The sequence below is a fragment of the Mytilus californianus genome, unplaced genomic scaffold, assembly GCF_021869535.1.
Source record: "Mytilus californianus isolate M0D057914Y unplaced genomic scaffold, xbMytCali1.0.p SCAF_3, whole genome shotgun sequence".
Classification (NCBI taxonomy): Eukaryota; Metazoa; Mollusca; class Bivalvia; order Mytilida; family Mytilidae; genus Mytilus; species Mytilus californianus.
The window spans coordinates 76,969,278-76,992,905 of NW_026262679.1; the positions used below are offsets into that span (position 1 = coordinate 76,969,278).

Here is a 23,628-nt window from a genome sequence, read left to right on the forward strand (position 1 = left end):
GAATGATGAGGTTATATTAATGAATCACAAATTTTTTAGGCAAATCTAAGAGTACTATCACGATTGTGGGTGTTATGGTGCATGAAAATTGGCGAATACAGTATTACTTGGCTGCATTACCCACCTCCCTCCTCAAATATTTTTTTCTTTCTTTTTTTTTTCTTTTCCTTTCTTTTTTTCTCTTTTTTTTCATTTTGTTTATATCTGTTTTCTTTTCTTTTTTTCTGTCTTTTTTTCTTTCTTTTCTATTTTTATCTTTCTTTTCTTTTTTTTTTCTTTCATTTTGTTTTCATTTTCTTTTCTTTCCTTTTTTCTATTCATTACATGTATGTACACAAGTTTCAAGCACATGCATTATTTTTTTTATATTTTTTTCCCTTATATAAATATAAATATAAATATATATACATGTATGTACAGTCTTCTAAACCTTGTAGAAGATTTTGAACAATGTTTTTAGAATCAGAACAAGGTACTGATGCCCCAACGTTCCATTAGTTGTTTTGTTTGTTGATGCATTTTTTGTCTTCATTTGGTTGTATTTTCCAAGCGGTTTAAATCCAACAATCATCTTGGCTCTCTCATACTGTTCAGTAAAAGACCTGTTTCCTGGATTTTCCGTTGCAAGTCTTCTGTATTTTGTAAAACTTTTAACTTCTTTGCCTGTTCCTAGAATTGTATCAACCAGTGTTGATGTTATTTTGTCTGGAAAAAAAGATTTATTGATTTATAACATTAAAGAAGACTAATGATAAGACTCATTAATGATTTGTAGATCAAACAGAATTTTTTTTTTATATATTTTATTGTTTAAAGTTGATTATCTACATAGGGAATCATTTAAATTATATTGGGATATTATGACCAAAAGGCTAGTTTAGCTAGTGCATTCTCAGATAGTAGCCTGGAAACTCCAGACCAATTTAACAAAAAAGTTTTTGGAGCAATGCTTCATTTAAACCCAATTCACATTCAGCTGTGCATATATTTGTGTACATGTACTTTAATACAGGGCACACATGGGCACTCAACTAGAATGTAATTGGGCTTGCATGCACTTTCTTGCAATCTCTTGAAAAATTCGTAAGGGTTCAGCGGAACCCAGTGTCTCGCCTACTTTTGCTGTTAATCGCAGCCTCAACAAAAATGAGGGAAAAAAATCAATAAAAATATTCCTTTAGATACTATCTTTTGATTGTAAGAAGCTTCTGTCAAAGTTTGGTATAAATCCAGGATAGTGTATGAATCTAATAAATGTTTTAAAAACTTTAACTGCAGACTGTATTTAATGTTAACTGGAAGAAAAACTAAGTCCATTTATAAGTAAAATACGGATAAACAGGTACAAATTTGAACAAAATTTCCTTCTAGATACTAGCTTTTGATCATAAACAAGCTTCTGTCCACATTTGGTACAAATCCAGGATAGTTTTAGAAAGTTATTAAAATTTAAAAAACCAGAGTGAAAATATTGTTTCCTGGCAGAAAAACTAAGTCCATTTATAAGTAAAATACGGAAAAAATAAAAAAAATTTTTTAACAAATTTACTTCTGGATACTATCTTATGATCATTAACAAGCTTCTGTCCAAGTTTGGTACAAATCCAGGATAATTTAAGAAAGTTATTAAAATTTTAAAAACTTTAACCACAGAGTGAATGTAATGTTTCCTGGCAGAAAAACTAAGTCCATTTACAAGTAAAATACGGAAAAACAGGAATTTTATTTTTACAAAATTTACTTCTAGATACTATCTTATGGTCATAAACAAGCTTCTGTCCAAGTTTGGTAGAAATCCAGGATACTTTAAGAAAGTTATTAAAATTTCAAAAACTTTAACCACAGAGTGAATATTTGTGGAAGCCGCCGCCGACAGAATGTAGGATCGTTATGTCTCCCTTTGCGACAAAAGTCGCAGGCTCGACAAAAACAACAAAATTAAATATCCATAAACATGCAAGTTTTCCTTAATCCATGAAAATTGGTACCCACGAAAATAAATGAATCCACAGTAAACATTTAGAATTAGTAGAATTTAGTGCTTTCAGATTGTGGTTAAAAGTACCCCCATCTTTCCTTAAAATACATAATACATTAATGGAACAGTAATTTTGCACACTGTTGAAGCATGTTTTGTTTAAATACTACATACAGCATACCTGCCAACATTTCAAAATGCCCATGGGGGTTTTCTGTGTGAGATGGGTCTTAATAGTCCAACAAAACCTTCAATGGGTCCTTCAAATGTATTTTAATGTTGTTTTTTTTGCTTCTTCATACTTTTACTATCCTATAACCATGGTAAAATTGATTGTTTTGTTTTAAATTGTCGACAAAATTGCTCTTTCAAAATTTCCATTTGGGAACTGTCATGGGGGAAATCCCCCACAAATAGTGACAGTTGGCAGGTATGCATACAGATATATATCTACCTGTTTGTGTACATATGTTTATAATGAATTCAGTTTCTTCAGGTTCCTGACAATCTTTCAAGCCAAAAAGATCCAAATCTTTAGGCCACACCGATTTGATTTTTAGTTCTTCGGACAAAAGCTCCAAAAAATGTGGGGCGAGCGAGCGAAATTTTTTTGATTGTATTTATTTCTTGAAAATGAGTTTTGTTGAGGCGGGTGCTCTACAGGTGGAGCGAGCGGTATAATATTTTTTTTAAATTGTTCGATTTAGAATTTTATGTACATGTAAAACTGGTTACTTCAAAGAAAAAGGAAGATAAACATGCTCTTATTCATATAATTTGATGTATTTGTGCCTGTAGTACAGTCTGTACCATACACAACTCTCTGGTTCGCTTTGGTTTAGTATAATTTTGATTATTTTCGTCAAATAAGCTTTGACTGCCGCTCTGCGTGAATTTTCATTAAAAATTAAATTCATACATGTGTATATATTAAGGAAGCATAGCAGATGCAGTTTAGCAAGAGGAATTATGTTAGTGAGGTGAATTTAAATGAAATGTGTTGAATACAATTAAAATATGTGTATGTATTACAAAACTGAATGCCCTAGAAAAATATTAATTATCTTTTAATTTGATATAGTTGTTTTTATTATATGGTAATGATTGTTTAATTGGCTGCTTGACATCCAGTTGGAACTATTTATCCATAATAGGATCAACATAATGTTTAAGGTGAATCGTTCAACAACATCCTCAGTAAGATAGTTATATTGCTATGCATGTAGATCTCAATTTATTAAAAAATTCCCTTAAAATACACATGCATTATTCTGACTTAGCAAAATACTTTTTCCTTTTGCCCCTGAAACCTGCAATGTATTTTAAACTGTAAGTGGTTGCACCAATAACACATCCCTAATTATTATTAGCATGCCAATCCCAATACCACCACTTTGGTCTCAAACGTTGGAACTTTTAAATTTTCCCTTACAAAAGAGTTCTGATTGCATGTCAATAGACTAACAAGGGGATATGAGGTTTTCATCAAAATAAGATAAATCTGTCATTTTTTAAAAACTCGTGTGAATTTAATATTAATTTCATCCAAGACTTCTACTTCTACTTCTACTTCTACCAATACGCGGCCACCATCAATAAGTTGATTATTTTGCCACTTTTTGGATGCGCATTTAAAATTTAGACAAAAAATAGATATTGATTTGATTTGAATTTGTGCTATACATCATATATACAGTGAATTTAAAAACATCTTGGCGTTGATCTAGTTCATCTCATGCAGGTAAGTCTTGAAGCATTCAAGACTACCTGTATTGGTGGCAGTATGTGGTAGGGCATTCCAGTCTCGTATCGGCCTTGGGTAAAAAGATTCCTTCCGCACTTCGGTCCTACAAGATGGTACTTGGTATCCATTTGTGTTGATGTTTCTGGATAGCTTATCTGGTGGAATGAGAGTATTACTGGTGTCAACTTTCACCATCCCGTTAGACAGAACTGGTGTCAACTTTCACCATCCCGTTAGACAGATATATCTTTCTATGTCTGTTGTAATCCTAGATTACTCTGACGTCCAACGTCCAACGGCTGTTTTGCCAGACAAGCTGGAGCCGTGGGACAACAGCGCTCCATCTTGTCTGGCAAAACAGCCGTTGGACGTCAGAGTAATCTCGGACTACGTCTGTTGAAACAATGATCGGGGATGACAATGGTTCTAACTTCTAACAAGTACTAATGTGATCGTGGTCACCTAACGAAAGATTTTTTTTATTTTTGTCTCCTATAACAGGTCTTCATAGGTAAAACGAAATGCGTTTAAAATAACTGTGTTTAATAACTACTTGTACTTGGCAATGATCTGACACAACTTCATTTTGGCATCCCGATTTTTTACCTTTTATTTACAAATCGATTTACCACACGTGCGTTTGAATCGATCAGAGCAATATATGCACAAGAAAAACTTCTTAAAGAAAAAAAAATATCAAGGATAAACTAATTTTGGAGCAGCATGCGGCCCAAAAATTGGCGGAAGCGGTAATTATTTTTTTTTATTGAAAAGTCAATTTCTCCAAAACAGGAGCGGGAAAATCCAAAGAACTATTAATCAAATTGGTGTGCCCTTATCTGCATAATAAAAAAAAACTTAGGCCAAATAAAAATATATGCATGGTTCCAGTTACATTCTCAAAAGATACGGTCGCTAGGTTGGCATTGTTTTTTGGGATTGTCAAAATCCAAAAAAAAAATTGTGTGTCACTGAGTCCGATTCTGGTATTGTACACACCCCTACCGCAAGTTTGACATTTTCTATATTTTTCGGTTTTAAAATAAACAGACATGTTACGTTTTTTAGTTAATTTTGTTGCATTCTGTTAAGAATTTGTTGCATTTTTAGCCTTAGTGGATAATTTCATTGGAAATTCTTATGACAGAAGTCTGTGAAATTAATTATTGAAATTCACATTCCATAAAAGGGGATCGTTCAAAATTTATTTTACAGAATTAAAAAGAAAATTTCTAGGGTGGGTCTGGTTACTGGTTTCACACAAATATTTTTTTTATTTTGCCTTGTTATTCTAATGGGAATGATGGCAATTGGTCATATTTTAATCGAGGTAGGTTTTGAAAATTAGAATCAAAATGAAGGCAATAGTATGTGATTTAAAAAGAATTTTTGTTTCTGATTGTTGTTAACATATAGTTCATTTTTTATGCCAGGACTGAAGCTGAGGGGGCATTAAGTGTTGTCCATCTGTATGTACATCCCAAAAGTGGTTACCATTTTTAACTTTGCCTCAATCAAATGTTTTAAAACTTATACACAATGCTAATTACCACAAAACACTGTTCAGCTTTGAATTTAAACTGCATCAATTTACTGTTTGTCCCTTTATAATGTTAATATATACAAGCAGGGTCATCATCTGTGTCACATTCTCCATTTATTTTGAACAATTGTTTTTAGAATCAGAACTAGGTACTGATGCCCCAATGTTCCAATAGTTGATTTGTTTGTTGATGCAGTGCATTTTTGTTTTCATTTGGTTGTATTTTCCAAGCATTTTAAATCCAACAATCATTTGCTCTCTCATACTGTTCAGTAAAAGACCTGTTTCCTGGATTTTCCATTGCAAGTCTTCTGTATTTTGTAAAACTTTTAACTTCTCCACCTGTTCCTAGAATTGTATCAACCAGTGTTGTTGTTATTTTGTCTGGAAAAAACGATTTATTGATTTATAACATTAAAGAAGACTCTGATAAGACTAATGATTTGTAGATCAAACAGAGGTTTTTTTTTAATATTTTATTGTTTAATGTTGATTATCTGCATAGGGAATCATTTATATTGGGATATTATGACAAAAAAAGGCTAGTTTAGCTAGTGCATTCTCAGATAGTAGCCTGGAGACTCCAGACCAATTTAACAAAAATATGTTTTGGAGAATGCTTCATTTAAACCCAATTCACATTCAGCTGTGCATATATTTGTGACTGCATGTACTTTAATTCAGGGCACACATAGGCACTAGACTAGGATGTAATTGGACTTGCATGTACTTTCTTGCAATCTCTTGAAAAATCATACATAAACATTTAGAATTAGTAGAAATTAGTGCTTTCAGACTGTGGTTAAAAGTACTCCCATCTTTCCTTTAAATACATAACACATTATTGGAACAGTAATTTTGCACACTGTTGAAGCATGTTTTGTTTGAATACTATATACAAATATATATGATCTACCTGTTTATGTACATATGTTTATAATGGATTCAGTTTCTTCATGTTCCTGACAACCTTTCAAGCCAAAAGGATTCATATTTTCATCTGCATATTAAAAAAAAACACCAGCCAAATAAAAATGTATGTGTGATTCTAATTATATATTCTCGAAAAAAGACAGGGTTAGTATATCTGCATTTTTTTTTTTTTGGATTGTCAAAATCCAGAAAAAATATCGTTCTTTCACTGAGTCTGATTCTGGTATTATACACGCCCCTACCACAAGTTTGCCATTTTTTATATGTTTAGTTGTAAAATAAACAGACATGTTACATTTTTAGTTAATTTTGTTGCATTCTGTTATGAATTTGTTGCATTTTTAGCATTAGTAGATACTTTTATGGGAAATTCATATGACAGAAGCTTGTGAATTCAATTGTTGAAATTCACATTCAATAAAATGGGATCGTTCAAAATCTATTTTACAGAATTCAAAAAAAAGTTCTAGGGTAGGTCTGGTAACTGGAACCACACATATATTTTTATTTTGCCTTAACTCTAACGGTAATCATGGCAATTGGTCATATTTTTATTGAGGTAGGTTTTGAAAATTAGTGTCAAAATGCAGGCAATCATATAGTTCATTTTTTATGCCAGCACCGAAGCTGAGGGGGCATGAAGTGTTGTCCATCTGTATGTATGTACGTCCCGAAAGTGGTTATCGTTTTTAATTTTAAGTTGCCTAGACAAAATGTTTTGAAACTTATATAAAATGCTAATTACCACAAAACACTGTTCAGCTTTGAATTTAAACTGCATCAATTAACTGTTTGTCTCTTTATAATGTTAATATATGCAAGCAGGGTCATCATCTGTGTCACATTCTCCATTTATTTTGAACAATTGCTTTTAGAGTCAGAACTAGGTACTGATGCCCCAACATTCCATTAGTTGATTTGTTTGTTGATGCATTTTTTGTCTTCATTTGGTTGTATTTTTCAAGCAGTTTAAATCCAACAATCATCTTGACTCTCTCTCATACTGTTCAGTAAAAGACCTCATTCCGGGATTTTCCGTTGCAAGTCTTCTGTATTTTGTAAAACTTAACTTCTTCACCAGTTCCTAGAATTGTATCAACCAGTGTTGTTGTTATTTTGTCTGGAAAAAAACGATTTATTGATTTATAACATTAAAGAAGACTAATGATCAGAATCAATGATTTGTAGATCAAACAGAGAGTTTTTTTTTATATTTTATTGTTTAATGTTGATTATCTGCATAGGGAATCAATTATATTAGGGTATTTTATGACCAAAAGGCTAGTTTAGCTAGTGCATTCTCAGAAAGTAGCCTGGAAACTCCAGACCAATTTAACAAACAAATTTTTTGGAGCAATGCTTCATTTAAACCCAATTTACATTCAGCTGTGCATATATTTGTATACATGTACTTTAATACAGGGCACACATAGGCACTCAACTAGGATGTAATTGGGCTTCCATGCACTTTCTTGCAAAAATCATACATACTAGTTAACATTTAGAATTAGTAAAATTTAGTGCTTTCAGATTGTGGTTAAAAGTACCCCCATCTTTCCTTAAAATACATAATACATTTATTATGGAACAGTAATTTTGCACACTGTTGAAGCATGTTTTGTTTAAATACTATATACAGATATATATCTACCTGTTTGTGTACATATGTTCATAATGGATTCAGTTTCTTCATTTTCCTGACAATCTTTCAAGCCAAAAAGATTCATATTTTCATCTGCATATTAAAAAAAAACATCAGCCAAATAAAAATGTATGTGTGGTTCCAGTTGCATTCTCCAAAAAAGACAGGGTCAGTAGATCTGCATTTTTTTTTTTGAATTGTCAAAATCCGGAAAAAAATATCATTCTTTCACTGAGTCTGATTCTGGTATTATACACGCCCCTACCACAAGTTTGCCATTTTTTATATGTTTAGTTGTAAAATAAACAGACATGTTACATTTTTAGTTAATTTTGTTGCATTTTTAGCATTAGTAGATACTTTTATGGGAAATTCATATGACAGAAGCTTGTGAATTCAATTGTTGAAATTCACATTCAATAAAATGGGATCGTTCAAAATCTATTTTACAGAATTCAAAAAAAAGTTCTAGGGTAGGTCTGGTAACTGGAACCACACATATATTTTTATTTTGCCTTAACTCTAACGGTAATCATGGCAATTGGTCATATTTTTATTGAGGTAGGTTTTGAAAATTAGTGTCAAAATGCAGGCAATCATATAGTTCATTTTTTATGCCAGCACCGAAGCTGAGGGGGCATGAAGTGTTGTCCATCTGTATGTATGTACGTCCCGAAAGTGGTTATCGTTTTTAATTTTAAGTTGCCTAGACAAAATGTTTTGAAACTTATATAAAATGCTAATTACCACAAAACACTGTTCAGCTTTGAATTTAAACTGCATCAATTAACTGTTTGTCTCTTTATAATGTTAATATATGCAAGCAGGGTCATCATCTGTGTCACATTCTCCATTTATTTTGAACAATTGCTTTTAGAGTCAGAACTAGGTACTGATGCCCCAACATTCCATTAGTTGATTTGTTTGTTGATGCATTTTTTGTCTTCATTTGGTTGTATTTTTCAAGCAGTTTAAATCCAACAATCATCTTGACTCTCTCTCATACTGTTCAGTAAAAGACCTCATTCCGGGATTTTCCGTTGCAAGTCTTCTGTATTTTGTAAAACTTAACTTCTTCACCAGTTCCTAGAATTGTATCAACCAGTGTTGTTGTTATTTTGTCTGGAAAAAAACGATTTATTGATTTATAACATTAAAGAAGACTAATGATCAGAATCAATGATTTGTAGATCAAACAGAGAGTTTTTTTTTATATTTTATTGTTTAATGTTGATTATCTGCATAGGGAATCAATTATATTAGGGTATTTTATGACCAAAAGGCTAGTTTAGCTAGTGCATTCTCAGAAAGTAGCCTGGAAACTCCAGACCAATTTAACAAACAAATTTTTTGGAACAATGCTTCATTTAAACCCAATTTACATTCAGCTGTGCATATATTTGTATACATGTACTTTAATACAGGGCACACATAGGCACTCAACTAGGATGTAATTGGGCTTCCATGCACTTTCTTGCAAAAATCATACATACTAGTTAACATTTAGAATTAGTAAAATTTAGTGCTTTCAGATTGTGGTTAAAAGTACCCCCATCTTTCCTTAAAATACATAATACATTTATTATGGAACAGTAATTTTGCACACTGTTGAAGCATGTTTTGTTTAAATACTATATACAGATATATATCTACCTGTTTGTGTACATATGTTCATAATGGATTCAGTTTCTTCATTTTCCTGACAATCTTTCAAGCCAAAAAGATTCATATTTTCATCTGCATATTAAAAAAAAACATCAGCCAAATAAAAATGTATGTGTGGTTCCAGTTACATTCTCCAAAAAAGACGGGGTCAGTAGATCTGCATTTTTTTTTTTGAATTGTCAAAATCCGGAAAAAAATATCATTCTTTCACTGAGTCTGATTCTGGTATTATACACGCCCCTACCACAAGTTTGCCATTTTTTATATGTTTAGTTGTAAAATAAACAGACATGTTACATTTTTAGTTAATTTTGTTGCATTCTGTTATGAATTTGTTGCATTTTTAGCATTAGTAGATACTTTTATGGGAAATTCATATGACAGAAGCTTGTGAATTCAATTGTTGAAATTCACATTCAATAAAATGGGATCGTTCAAAATCTATTTTACAGAATTCAAAAAAAAGTTCTAGGGTAGGTCTGGTAACTGGAACCACACATATATTTTTATTTTGCCTTAACTCTAACGGTAATCATGGCAATTGGTCATATTTTAATTGAGGTAGGTTTTGAAAATTAGTGTCAAAATGCAGGCAATCATATAGTTCATTTTTTATGCCAGCACCGAAGCTGAGGGGGCATGAAGTGTTGTCCATCTGTATGTATGTACGTCCCAAAAGTGGTTATCGTTTTTAATTTTAAGTTGCCTCGACAAAATGTTTTGAAACTTATATAAAATGCTAATTACCACAAAACACTGTTCAGCTTTGAATTTAAACTGCATCAATTAACTGTTTGTCCCTTTATAATGTTAATATATGCAAGCAGGGTCATCATCTGTGTCACATTCTCCATTTGTTTTGAACAATTGCTTTACGAGTCAGAACTAGGTACTGATGCCCAAACGTTCCATTAGTTGATTTGTTTGTTGATGCATTTTTTGTCTTCATTTGGTTGTATTTTTCAAGCAGTTTAAATCCAACAATCATCTTGGCTCTCTCATACTGTTCAGTAAATGACCTGTTTCCTGGATTTTCCGTTGCAAGTCTTCTGTATTTTGTAAAACTTAACTTCTTTACCAGTTCCTAGAATTGTATCAACCAGTGTTGTTGTTATTTTGTCTGGAAAAAACGATTTATTGATTTATAACATTAAAGAAGACTAATGATCAGACTCAATGATTTGTAGATCAAACAGAGAGTTTTTTTTTTATATTTTATTGTTTAATGTTGATTATCTGCATAGGGAATCTATTATATTAGGGTATTTTATGACCAAAAGGCTAGTTTAGCTAGTGCATTCTCAGAAAGTAGCCTGGAAACTCCAGACCAATTTAACAAACAAATTTTTTGGAGCAATGCTTCATTTAAACCCAATTTACATTCAGCTGTGCATATATTTGTGTACATGTACTTTAATACAGGGCACGCATAGGCACTCAACTAGGATGTAATTGGGCTTGCATGCACTTTCTTTCAAAAATCATACATACTAGTTAACATTTAGAATTAGTAAAATTTAGTGCTTTCAGATTGTGGTTAAAAGTACCCCCATCTTTCCTTAAAATACATAATACATTAATGGAACAGTAATTTTGCACACTGTTGAAGCATGTTTTGTTTAAATACTATATACAGATATATATCTACCTGTTTGTGTACATATGTTCATAATGGATTCAGTTTCTTCATGTTCCTGACAATCTTTCAAGCCAAAATGATCCAAATCTTCATCTGCATAATAAAAAAAAAACTTAGGCAAAATAAAAATATATGCGTGGTTCCAGTTACATTCTCAAAAAAAGATACTGTCCGTAGGTTGGCATTGTTTTTTGGGATTATCAAAATCCAGGGAAAAAACATGTGTTCACAGAGTCTGATTCTGGTATTGTACACGCCCCTACAGCAAGTTTTCCATTTTCTATATTTTTCGGTTTTAAAATAAACAGACATGTTATGTTTTTTAGTTAATTTTGTTGCATTCTGTTAAGAATTTGTTGCATTTTAAGCCTTAGTGGATAATTTTATTGGAAATTCATATGACAGAAGTCTGTGAATTTAATTATTGAAATTCACATTCCATAAAATGGGATTGTTCAAAATTTATTTTACAGAATTAAAAAAAGTTCTAGGGTGGGTCTGGTAACTGGAACCACACATATATATTTTTTTATTTTGCCTTGTTATTCTAACAGCAATTGACATGGCAATTGGTCATATTTTAATCGAGGTATGTTTTGAAAATTAGAATCAAAATGAAGGCAATAGTATGTGATTTAAAAAGAATTTTTGTTTCTGATTGTTGTTAACATATAGTTCATTTTTTATGCCAGCACCGAAGCTGAGGGGGCATTAAGTTTTGTCCACCTGTTTGTACATCCCAAAAGTGGTTACCATTTTTAACTTTGCCTCAACCAAATGTTTTAAAACTGATACACAATGCTAGTTACCACAAAACACTGTTTAGCTTTGAATTTAAATGGCATCAATTTTACTGTTTGTCCCTTTATAATGTTATATGCAAGCAGGGTCATCACCTTTGTCACATTCTCCATTTATTTTGAACAATTGTTTTTAGAATCAGAACTAGGTACTGATGCCCTGACATTCCAGTAGTTGATTTGTTTGTTGATGCAGTGCATTTTTTGTCTTCATTTTGTGGTATTTTCCAAGCAGTTTAAATCCAACAATCATCTTTGCTCTCTCATACTGTTCAGTAAAAGACCTGTTTCCTGGATTTTCCGTCGCAAGTCTTCACTTTTAATTTCTTCACTGGTTCCTAGAATTGAATCCACCAGTCGTGTTGTTATTTTGTCTGGAAAAAACGATTTATTTATTTATAACATTAAAGAAGACTAATGATAAGACTCAATGATTTGTAGATCAAATAGAGTTTTTGTTTTATATATTTTTATGTTTCATGTTGATTATCTGGATAAGGAATTATTGTCTCATGGACACATTCTCCATTTATTTCTTCTATAGCAAATTAGAACTATCAAAAAATAACAAGGATTTTATAAGATTTTCAAACATGGCTTTTTAAACTATATGTTATAAAATTATGAAAAGATAAGTAGGGGTTAGTGGGCAAAATTGTAATGGCACTTCATGGATAAAACCAGAGGATTCTGAATATCTGACAAAAAGTTAAAAAAAAAAAAAAAAAGAGCAACCATCCATTAGTATTAGTGTGTTTACGACACTTGGACAAAGACCATACATATATCCCCTGTGGTGCAAAGTAGACAAAAAGAAATTCTGACCAATCTCTTAAAACTTTCAAGCCTAATGCACATTATATTCCTATCAATTTTTATTTTAAGATGAAAATAAAATTTGTTTTCAACAGAGGAATTATATACCTACTAATTTATGAAAAGTATTAGACCACCCAGTTTTACTCCCCATCCATGAAAACAGTTGTGTAATAACCTAAAAAGGAATTAAAATTGACACAAATTATATATTTTACGAAAGTGTTAAATTGTCAGCTAAAAAAAATAGTTTTCTAACTTAATATTTAGCATAGCATCAATACCAGTTTAATATCTAAAAAAGCTGGAAAAACAAAACATGTTTTGATTTTGTTTCAATATAAATTTTTTTCTCAATAATCTATGAGTTATCTCCCATTGAATGACACATTCTTGCTGTTTGTTGTACTAGCCTCCCCCTGAAGGTGAAATCTGTCTCAGAATTTACTTTTCAAATGATATATTATTTTATTCATGTTACTGGAAACCAAATATCAAACTGATAAAATAACTTTCTTGGTACTTTGAATGTGGAAAATAAATGTTTGTTGTCGTATTTTCATAAAATTCTATGAAGATTTGACAAAGTAATTGATAACTGAAATATTTTAACCTTAAAATTATCTTAGTTGAAAACTGCGAAAAAAAGTCCATATATTACATCGGTTGCAATGAAGGACTGTGATTTCCAAGTTAAATAAAAATTGATAATTTCCCTACTCTGATTTTATATACAGCAATGAGTGTGGCCAAAGACATTGTGGATGATGCCTGCATCAAAACAAAATTGAAATATATAGAAAAAAATATTTCTTGTATTTTCTTCTTAGAAAAATAAAAAATGATATTATGTTCATTCTGTATAAAAAAAAGCACAAGTTCATAAATGTAAACGTTTTATTCCCCTAGATGAGAATTCAGCATCGATTTTACAATTGTAAAAACTAAATACCTTCATCATCATTATCTGGCAACTTCAGGTCTAGGACTGTATGTTCCTCTGGGCTCCATCCGTCTGTAAAGTTCCTCTGGGCTTCATCCGTCTGTAATATAAACACGTCCACGGGACAGCCTGGTATGATGTAAATAACCTGCTCCTGGAATCTGTTACAAAAACAAAATAAGTTCAAAAATATTAAACCAAATATAAAACTTTTGAAAAATTTGCTTCTTTAGTTTTTACTTTTATTTTTGGCAGCTATCATCATTGATCAATTGTACTTTTTGACTATATTTCATTAACTTGTTTCATTTTAAATCTATATTTCAATCAGTAATGAAGACGGTTTAATGATATAATCATTATTTCCGAAATTAATGTGTGTGTCAAATTATCAGAAGTTGGTGGCTAACCAAAACAATCTGATGTATACATTTTGAACAGAAATGACTAAAATTCAACTGAATTTCAAACAATCTAAATCAAGTAATATTTTCCAAATTACTTTAAAAAAAATCGACTAAATATGTAGATATCCAAATTGACAATCCGAAACTTTACTTTCATACAGGTGAGACTATTAGAGAAAGGGTTTCCAAATTGTCAATGTTAAGAGACTATTTGCTGTTATAATTAATTCAGAAATTAATGTGATGCATGTTTTAATTCAAATCCTAAATTGGAGTACAAGTATACTTTTTTCATTAGAGTATAAATTTGAAAAGAAATTTTGGACTAATTTGTAATAAATTTTCAAGCTGTTTCTCCAGGGAAAACTGATTTTATTACCTTACAACTATTAACAGTTTAAGTACAATTGTAACAACAAAATACCTACATCATCATCTTGGCATCTACAATTTAATCATCTCCATGTCTAGGACTGTACTGTCTTCTTCTTCTCTGTTGGCTCCCGTCTATCTGTAATACATATTCAAATTATTTTAATATCTATTAGACAACTATTAATAAAAAAAAAAAATATACTTACTTTCCGATGCATATGTTACCTGTCCTGACGTAAATATCCTGGGGCTGGTATCTGAAACAAAAACAAAGTAAGTTCAAAAATATTGAACCAAATATAAAACTTAAAAAATTTGCTACTTTAATTTGTTTTTCTTTCAAAATATCTATAAAGAAAAACTGGCATTAATGGCAGCCATCATCATTGGTCAATTGCTCTTTTTGACTGTATATCATTAACTTATTTTCATTTTAAATCTATATTTCAATCAGTAATGAAGACAGTTTAATGATATAATCATTACTTCCGAAATTAATGTGCGTGTCAAATTATCAGAAGTTGGTGGCTAACCAAAACAATCTGATGTATACATTTTGAACAGAAATGATTAAAATTCAAACTGAATTTCAAACAATCTAAATCAAGTCATATTTTCCAAATTACTTTAAAAAAAATCGACTAAATATGTAGATATCCAAATTGACAATCCGAAACTTTACTTTCATACAGGTGAGACTATTAGAGAAAGGGTTTCCAAATTGTCAATGTTAAGAGACTATTTGCTGTTATAATTAATTCAGAAATTAATGTGATGCATGTTTTAATTCAAATCCTAAATTGGAGTACAAGTATACTTTTTTCATTAGAGTATAAATTTGAAAAGAAATTTTGGACTAATTTGTAATAAATTTTCAAGCTGTTTCTCCAGGGAAAACTGATTTTATTACCTTACAAACTATTAACAGTTTAAGTACAATTGTAACATCAAAATACCTACATCATCATCTTGGCATCTACAATTTAATCATCTCCATGTCTAGGACTGTACTGTCTTCTTCTTCTCTGTTGGCTCCCGTCTATCTGTAATACATATTCAAATTATTTTAATATCTATTAGACAACTATTAATAAATAAAAAAAAATATACTTACTTTCCGATGCATATGTTACCTGTCCTGACGTAAATATCCTGGTGCTGGTATCTGAAACAAAAACAAAATAAGTTCAAAAATATTGAACCAAATATAAAACTTAAAAAATTTGCTACTTTAATTTGTTTTTCTTTCAAAATATCTATAAAGAAAAACTGGCATTAATGGCAGCCATCATCATTGGTCAATTGCTCTTTTTGACTGTATATCATTAACTTATTTTCATTTTAAATCTATATTTCAATCAGTAATGAAGACAGTTTAATGATATAATCATTACTTCCGAAATTAATGTGCGTGTCAAATTATCAGAAGTTGGTGGCTAACCAAAACAATCTGATGTATACATTTTGAACAGAAATGATTAAAATTCAACTGAATTTCAAACAATCTAAATCAAGTCATATTTTCCAAATTACTTTAAAAAAAAATCGACTAAATATGTAGATATCCAAATTGACAATCGGAAACTTTACTTTCGTACAGGTGAGACTATTAGAGAAAGGGTTTCCAAATTGTCAATGTTAAGAGACTATTTGCTGTTATAATTAATTCAGAAATTAATGTGATGCATGTTTTAATTCAAATCCTAAATTGGAGTACAAGTATACTTTTTTCATTAGAGTATAAATTTGAAAAGAAATTTTGGACTAATTTGTAATAAATTTTCAAGCTGTTTCTCCAGGGAAAACTGATTTTATTACCTTACAACTATTAACAGTTTAAGTACAATTGTAACAACAAAATACCTACATCATCATCTTGGCATCTACAATTTAATCATCTCCATGTCTAGGACTGTACTGTCTTCTTCTTCTCTGTTGGCTCCCGTCTATCTGTAATACATATTCAAATTATTTTAATATCTATTAGACAACTATTAATAAATTAAAAAAAAATATACTTACTTTCCGATGCATATGTTACCTGTCCTGACGTAAATATCCTGGGGCTGGTATCTGAAACAAAAACAAAATAAGTTCAAAAATATTGAACCAAATATAAAACTTAAAAAATTTGCTACTTAATTTGTTTTTCTTCCAAAATATCTATAAAGAAAAACTGGCATTAATGGCAGCCATCATCATTGGTCAATTGCTCTTTTTGACTGTATATCATTAACTTATTTTCATTTTAAATCTATATTTCAATCAGTAATGAAGACGGTTTAATGATATAATCATTATTTCCGAAATTAATGTGCGTGTCTCATTATCAGAAGTTGGTGGCTAACCAAAACAATCTGATGTATACATTTTGAACAGAAATGATTAAAATTCAACTGAATTTCAAACAATCTAAATCAAGTCATATTTTCCAAATTACTTTAAAAAAAAAAAGACTAAATATGTAGATATCCAAATTGACAATCGGAAACTTTACTTTCGTACAGGTGAGACTATTAGAGAAAGGGTTTCCAAATTGTCATTGTTAAGAGACTATTTGCTGTTATAATTAATTCAGAAATTAATGTGATGCATGTTTTAATTCAAATCCTAAATTGGAGTACAAGTATACTTTTTTCATTAGAGTATAAATTTGAAAAGAAATTTTGGACTAATTTGTAATAAATTTTCAAGCTGTTTCTCCAGGGAAAACTGATTTTATTACCTAACAACTATTAACAGTTTAAGTACAATTGTAACAACAAAATACCTACATCATCATCTTGGCATCTACAATTTAATCATCTCCATGTCTAGGACTGTACTGTCTTCTTCTTCTCTGTTGGCTCCCGTCTATCTGTAATACATATTCAAATTATTTTAATATCTATTAGACAACTATTAATAAATAAAAAAAAATATACTTACTTTCCGATGCATATGTTACCTGTCCTGACGTAAATATCCTGGGGCTGGTATCTGAAACAAAAACAAAATAAGTTCAAAAATATTGAACCAAATATAAAACTTAAAAAATTTGCTACTTAATTTGTTTTTCTTCCAAAATATCTATAAAGAAAAACTGGCATTAATGGCAGCCATCATCATTGGTCATTTGCTCTTTTTGACTGTATATCATTAACTTATTTTCATTTTAAATCTATATTTCAATCAGTAATGAAGACAGTTTAATGATATAATCATTACTTCCGAAATTAATGTGCGTGTCTAATTATCAGAAGTTGGTGGCTAACCAAAACAATCTGATGTACACATTTTGAACAGAAATGATTAAAATTCAAACTGAATTTCAAACAATCTAAATCAAGTCATATTTTCCAAATTACTTTAAAAAAAAATCGACTAAATATGTAGATATCCAAATTGACAATCCGAAACTTTACTTTCGTACAGGTGAGACTATTAGAGAAAGGGTTTCCAAATTGTCAATGTTAAGAGACTATTTGCTGTTATAATTAATTCAGAAATTACTGTGATGCATGTTTTAATTCAAATCCTAAATTGGAGTACAAGTATACTTTTTTCATTAGAGTATAAATTTGAAAAGAAATTTTGGACTAATTTGTAATAAATTTTCAAGCTGTTTCTCCAGGGAAAACTGATTTTATTACCTTACAATTATTAACAGTTTAAGTACAATTGTAACAACAAAATACCTACATCATCATCTTGGCATCTACAATTTAATCATCTCCATGTCTAGGACTGTACTGTCTTCTTCTTCTCTGTTGGCTCCCGTCTATCTGTAATACATATTCAAATTATTTTAATATCTATTAGACAACTATTAATAAATAAAAAAAAATATACTTACTTTCCGATGCATATGTTACCTGTCCTGACGTAAATATCCTGGGGCTGGTATCTGAAACAAAAACAAAATAAGTTCAAAAATATTGAACCAAATATAAAACTTAAAAAATTTGCTACTTTAATTTGTTTTTTTTTCAAAATATCTATAAAGAAAAACTGGCATTAATGGCAGCCATCATCATTGGTCAATTGCTCTTTTTGACTGTATATCATTAACTTATTTTCATTTTAAATCTATATTTCAATCAGTAATGAAGACGGTTTAATGATATAATCATTATTTCCGAAATTAATGTGCGTGTCAAATTATCAGAAGTTGGTGGCTAACCAAAACAATCTGATGTATACATTTTGAACAGAAATGATTAAAATTCAACTGAATTTCAAACAATCTAAATCAAGTCATATTTTCCAAATTACTTTAAAAAAAAATCGACTAAATATGTAGATATCCAAATTGACAATCGGAAACTTTACTTTCGTACAGGTGAGACTATTAGAGAAAGGGTTTCCAAATTGTCATTGTTAAGAGACTATTTGCTGTTATAATTATTTCAGAAATTACTGTGATGCATGTTTTAATTCAAATCCTAAATTGGAGTACAAGTATACTTTTTTCATTAGAGTATAAATTTGAAAAGAAATTTTGGACTAATTTGTAATAAATTTTCAAGCTGTTTCTCCAGAGAAAACTGATTTTATTACCTTACAACTATTAACAGTTTAAGTACAATTGTAACAACAAAATACCTACATCATCATCTTGGCATCTACAATTTAATCATCTCCATGTCTAGGACTGTACTGTCTTCTTCTTCTCTGTTGGCTCCCGTCTATCTGTAATACATATTCAAATTATTTTAATATCTATTAGACAACTATTAATAAATAAAAAAAAATATACTTACTTTCCGATGCATATGTTACCTGTCCTGACGTAAATATCCTGGGGCTGGTATCTGAAACAAAAACAAAATAAGTTCAAAAATATTGAACCAAATATAAAACTTAAAAAATTTGCTACTTTAATTTGTTTTTCTTTCAAAATATCTATAAAGAAAAACTGGCATTAATGGCAGCCATCATCATTGGTCAATTGCTCTTTTTGACTGTATATCATTAACTTATTTTCATTTTAAATCTATATTTCAATCAGTAATGAAGACGGTTTAATGATATAATCATTATTTCCGAAATTAATGTGCGTGTCAAATTATCAGAAGTTGGTGGCTAACCAAAACAATCTGATGTATACATTTTGAACAGAAATGATTAAAATTCAACTGAATTTCAAACAATCTAAATCAAGTCATATTTTCCAAATTACTTTAAAAAAAAATCGACTAAATATGTAGATATCCAAATTGACAATCGGAAACTTTACTTTCGTACAGGTGAGACTATTAGAGAAAGGGTTTCCAAATTGTCATTGTTAAGAGACTATTTGCTGTTATGATTAATTCAGAAATTAATGTGATGCATGTTTTAATTCCAATCCTAAATTGGAGTACAAGTATACTTTTTTCATTAGAGTATAAATTTGAAAAGAAATTTTGGACTAATTTGTAATAAATTTTCAAGCTGTTTCTCCAGAGAAAACTGATTTTATTACCTTACAACTATTAACAGTTTAAGTACAATTGTAACAACAAAATACCTACATCATCATCTTGGCATCTACAATTTAATCATCTCCATGTCTAGGACTGTACTGTCTTCTTCTTCTTTGTTGGCTCCCGTCTATCTGTAATACATATTCAAATTATTTTAATATCTATTAGATAACTATTAATAAATAAAAAAAAATATACTTACTTTCCGATGCATATGTTACCTGTCCTGACGTAAATATCCTGGGGCTGGTATCTGAAACAAAAACAAAATAAGTTCAAAAATATTGAACCAAATATAAAACTTAAAAAATTTGCTACTTTAATTTGTTTTTCTTTCAAAATATCTATAAAGAAAAACTGGCATTAATGGCAGCCATCATCATTGGTCATTTGCTCTTTTTGACTGTATATCATTAACTTATTTTCATTTTAAATCTATATTTCAATCAGTAATGAAGACAGTTTAATGATATAATCATTACTTCCGAAATTAATGTGTGTGTCAAATTATCAGAAGTTGGTGGCTAACCAAAACAATCTGATGTATACATTTTGAACAGAAATGATTAAAATTCAAACTGAATTTCAAACAATCTAAATCAAGTCATATTTTCCAAATTACTTTAAAAAAAAATCGACTAAATATGTAGATATCCAAATTGACAATCCGAAACTTTACTTTCATACAGGTGAGACTATTAGAGAAAGGGTTTCCAAATTGTCAATGTTAAGAGACTATTTGCTGTTATAATTAATTCAGAAATTAATGTGATGCATGTTTTAATTCCAATCCTAAATTGGAGTACAAGTATACTTTTTTCATTAGAGTATAAATTTGAAAAGAAATTTTGGACTAATTTGTAATAAATTTTCAAGCTGTTTCTCCAGGGAAAACTGATTTTATTACCTAACAACTATTAACAGTTTAAGTACAATTGTAACAACAAAATACCTACATCATCATCTTGGCATCTACAATTTAATCATCTCCATGTCTAGGACTGTACTGTCTTCTTCTTCTCTGTTGGCTCCCGTCTATCTGTAATACATATTCAAATTATTTTAATATCTATTAGACAACTATTAATAAATAAAAAAAAATATACTTACTTTCCGATGCATATGTTACCTGTCCTGACGTAAATATCCTGGGGCTGGTATCTGAAACAAAAACAAAATAAGTTCAAAAATATTGAACCAAATATAAAACTTAAAAAATTTGCTACTTAATTTTTTTTTCTTCCAAAATATCTATAAAGAAAAACTGGCATTAATGGCAGCCATCATCATTGGTCATTTGCTCTTTTTGACTGTATATCATTAACTTATTTTCATTTTAAATCTATATTTCAATCAGTAATGAAGACAGTTTAATGATATAATCATTACTTCCGAAATTAATGTGCGTGTCTAATTATCAGAAGTTGGTGGCTAACCAAAACAATCTGATGTACACATTTTGAACAAAAATGATTAAAATTCAAACTGAATTTCAAACAATCTAAATCAAGTCATATTTTCCAAATTACTTTAAAAAAAAATCGACTAAATATGTAGATATCCAAATTGACAATCGGAAACTTTACTTTCGTACAGGTGAGACTATTAGAGAAAGGGTTTCCAAATTGTCATTGTTAAGAGACTATTTGCTGTTATAATTATTTCAGAAATTACTGTGATGCATGTTTTAATTCAAATCCTAAATTGGAGTACAAGTATACTTTTTTCATTAGAGTATAAATTTGAAAAGAAATTTTGGACTAATTTGTAATAAATTTTCAAGCTGTTTCTCCAGAGAAAACTGATTTTATTACCTTACAACTATTAACAGTTTAAGTACAATTGTAACAACAAAATACCTACATCATCATCTTGGCATCTACAATTTAATCATCTCCATGTCTAGGACTGTACTGTCTTCTTCTTCTCTGTTGGCTCCCGTCTATCTGTAATACATATTCAAATTATTTTAATATCTATCAGACAACTATTAATAAATAAAAAAAAATATACTTACTTTCCGATGCATATGTTACCTGTCCTGACGTAAATATCCTGGGGCTGGTATCTGAAACAAAAACAAAATAAGTTCAAAAATATTGAACCAAATATAAAACTTAAAAAATTTGCTACTTTAATTTGTTTTTCTTTCAAAAATCTATAAAGAAAAACTGGCATTAATGGCAGCCATCATCATTGGTCAATTGCTCTTTTTGACTGTATATCATTAACTTATTTTCATTTTAAATCTATATTTCAATCAGTAATGAAGACGGTTTAATGATATAATCATTATTTCCGAAATTAATGTGCGTGTCAAATTATCAGAAGTTGGTGGCTAACCAAAACAATCTGATGTATACATTTTGAACAGAAATGATTAAAATTCAACTGAATTTCAAACAATCTAAATCAAGTCATATTTTCCAAATTACTTTAAAAAAAAATCGACTAAATATGTAGATATCCAAATTGACAATCGGAAACTTTACTTTCGTACAGGTGAGACTATTAGAGAAAGGGTTTCCAAATTGTCATTGTTAAGAGACTATTTGCTGTTATGATTAATTCAGAAATTAATGTGATGCATGTTTTAATTCCAATCCTAAATTGGAGTACAAGTATACTTTTTTCATTAGAGTATAAATTTGAAAAGAAATTTTGGACTAATTTGTAATAAATTTTCAAGCTGTTTCTCCAGAGAAAACTGATTTTATTACCTTACAACTATTAACAGTTTAAGTACAATTGTAACAACAAAATACCTACATCATCATCTTGGCATCTACAATTTAATCATCTCCATGTCTAGGACTGTACTGTCTTCTTCTTCTCTGTTGGCTCCCGTCTATCTGTAATACATATTCAAATTATTTTAATATCTATTAGATAACTATTAATAAATAAAAAAAAATATACTTACTTTCCGATGCATATGTTACCTGTCCTGACGTAAATATCCTGGGGCTGGTATCTGAAACAAAAACAAAATAAGTTCAAAAATATTGAACCAAATATAAAACTTAAAAAATTTGCTACTTTAATTTGTTTTTCTTTCAAAATATCTATAAAGAAAAACTGGCATTAATGGCAGCCATCATCATTGGTCATTTGCTCTTTTTGACTGTATATCATTAACTTATTTTCATTTTAAATCTATATTTCAATCAGTAATGAAGACAGTTTAATGATATAATCATTACTTCCGAAATTAATGTGCGTGTCAAATTATCAGAAGTTGGTGGCTAACCAAAACAATCTGATGTATACATTTTGAACAGAAATGATTTAAATTCAAACTGAATTTCAAACAATCTAAATCAAGTCATATTTTCCAAATTACTTTTAAAAAAAATCGACTAAATATGTAGATATCCAAATTGACAATCCGAAACTTTACTTTCATACAGGTGAGACTATTAGAGAAAGGGTTTCCAAATTGTCAATGTTAAGAGACTATTTGCTGTTATAATTAATTCAGAAATTAATGTGATGCATGTTTTAATTCAAATCCTAAATTGGAGTACAAGTATACTTTTTTCATTAGAGTATAAATTTGAAAAGAAATTTTGGACTAATTTGTAATAAATTTTCAAGCTGTTTCTCCAGGGAAAACTGATTTTATTACCTTACAACTATTAACAGTTTAAGTACAATTGTAACAACAAAATACCTACATCATCATCTTGGCATCTA

The 23,628-nt window shown here is 29.8% G+C and overlaps 2 long non-coding RNA genes across 2 annotated transcripts; both read right to left on the reverse strand.

Annotated features, from left to right (window-relative positions):
* Window positions 1-6,181: 6,181 nt before the first annotated feature.
* On the reverse strand, window positions 6,182-12,958 carry LOC127735094 (uncharacterized). Its single transcript, XR_007998036.1, has 9 exons — window positions 12,873-12,958; window positions 12,041-12,318; window positions 11,154-11,237; window positions 10,253-10,625; window positions 9,494-9,577; window positions 8,588-8,962; window positions 7,850-7,933; window positions 6,944-7,318; window positions 6,182-6,265 (listed from the first exon to the last, which is right to left on the reverse strand). It is a non-coding gene; the product is annotated as an uncharacterized LOC127735094 (long non-coding RNA).
* Window positions 12,959-18,219: 5,261 nt separating this feature from the next.
* Window positions 18,220-23,351, reverse strand: LOC127735098 (uncharacterized). The gene is made up of 2 exons (XR_007998040.1): window positions 23,233-23,351; window positions 18,220-20,510 (listed from the first exon to the last, which is right to left on the reverse strand). It is a non-coding gene; the product is annotated as an uncharacterized LOC127735098 (long non-coding RNA).
* Window positions 23,352-23,628: the final 277 nt, after the last annotated feature.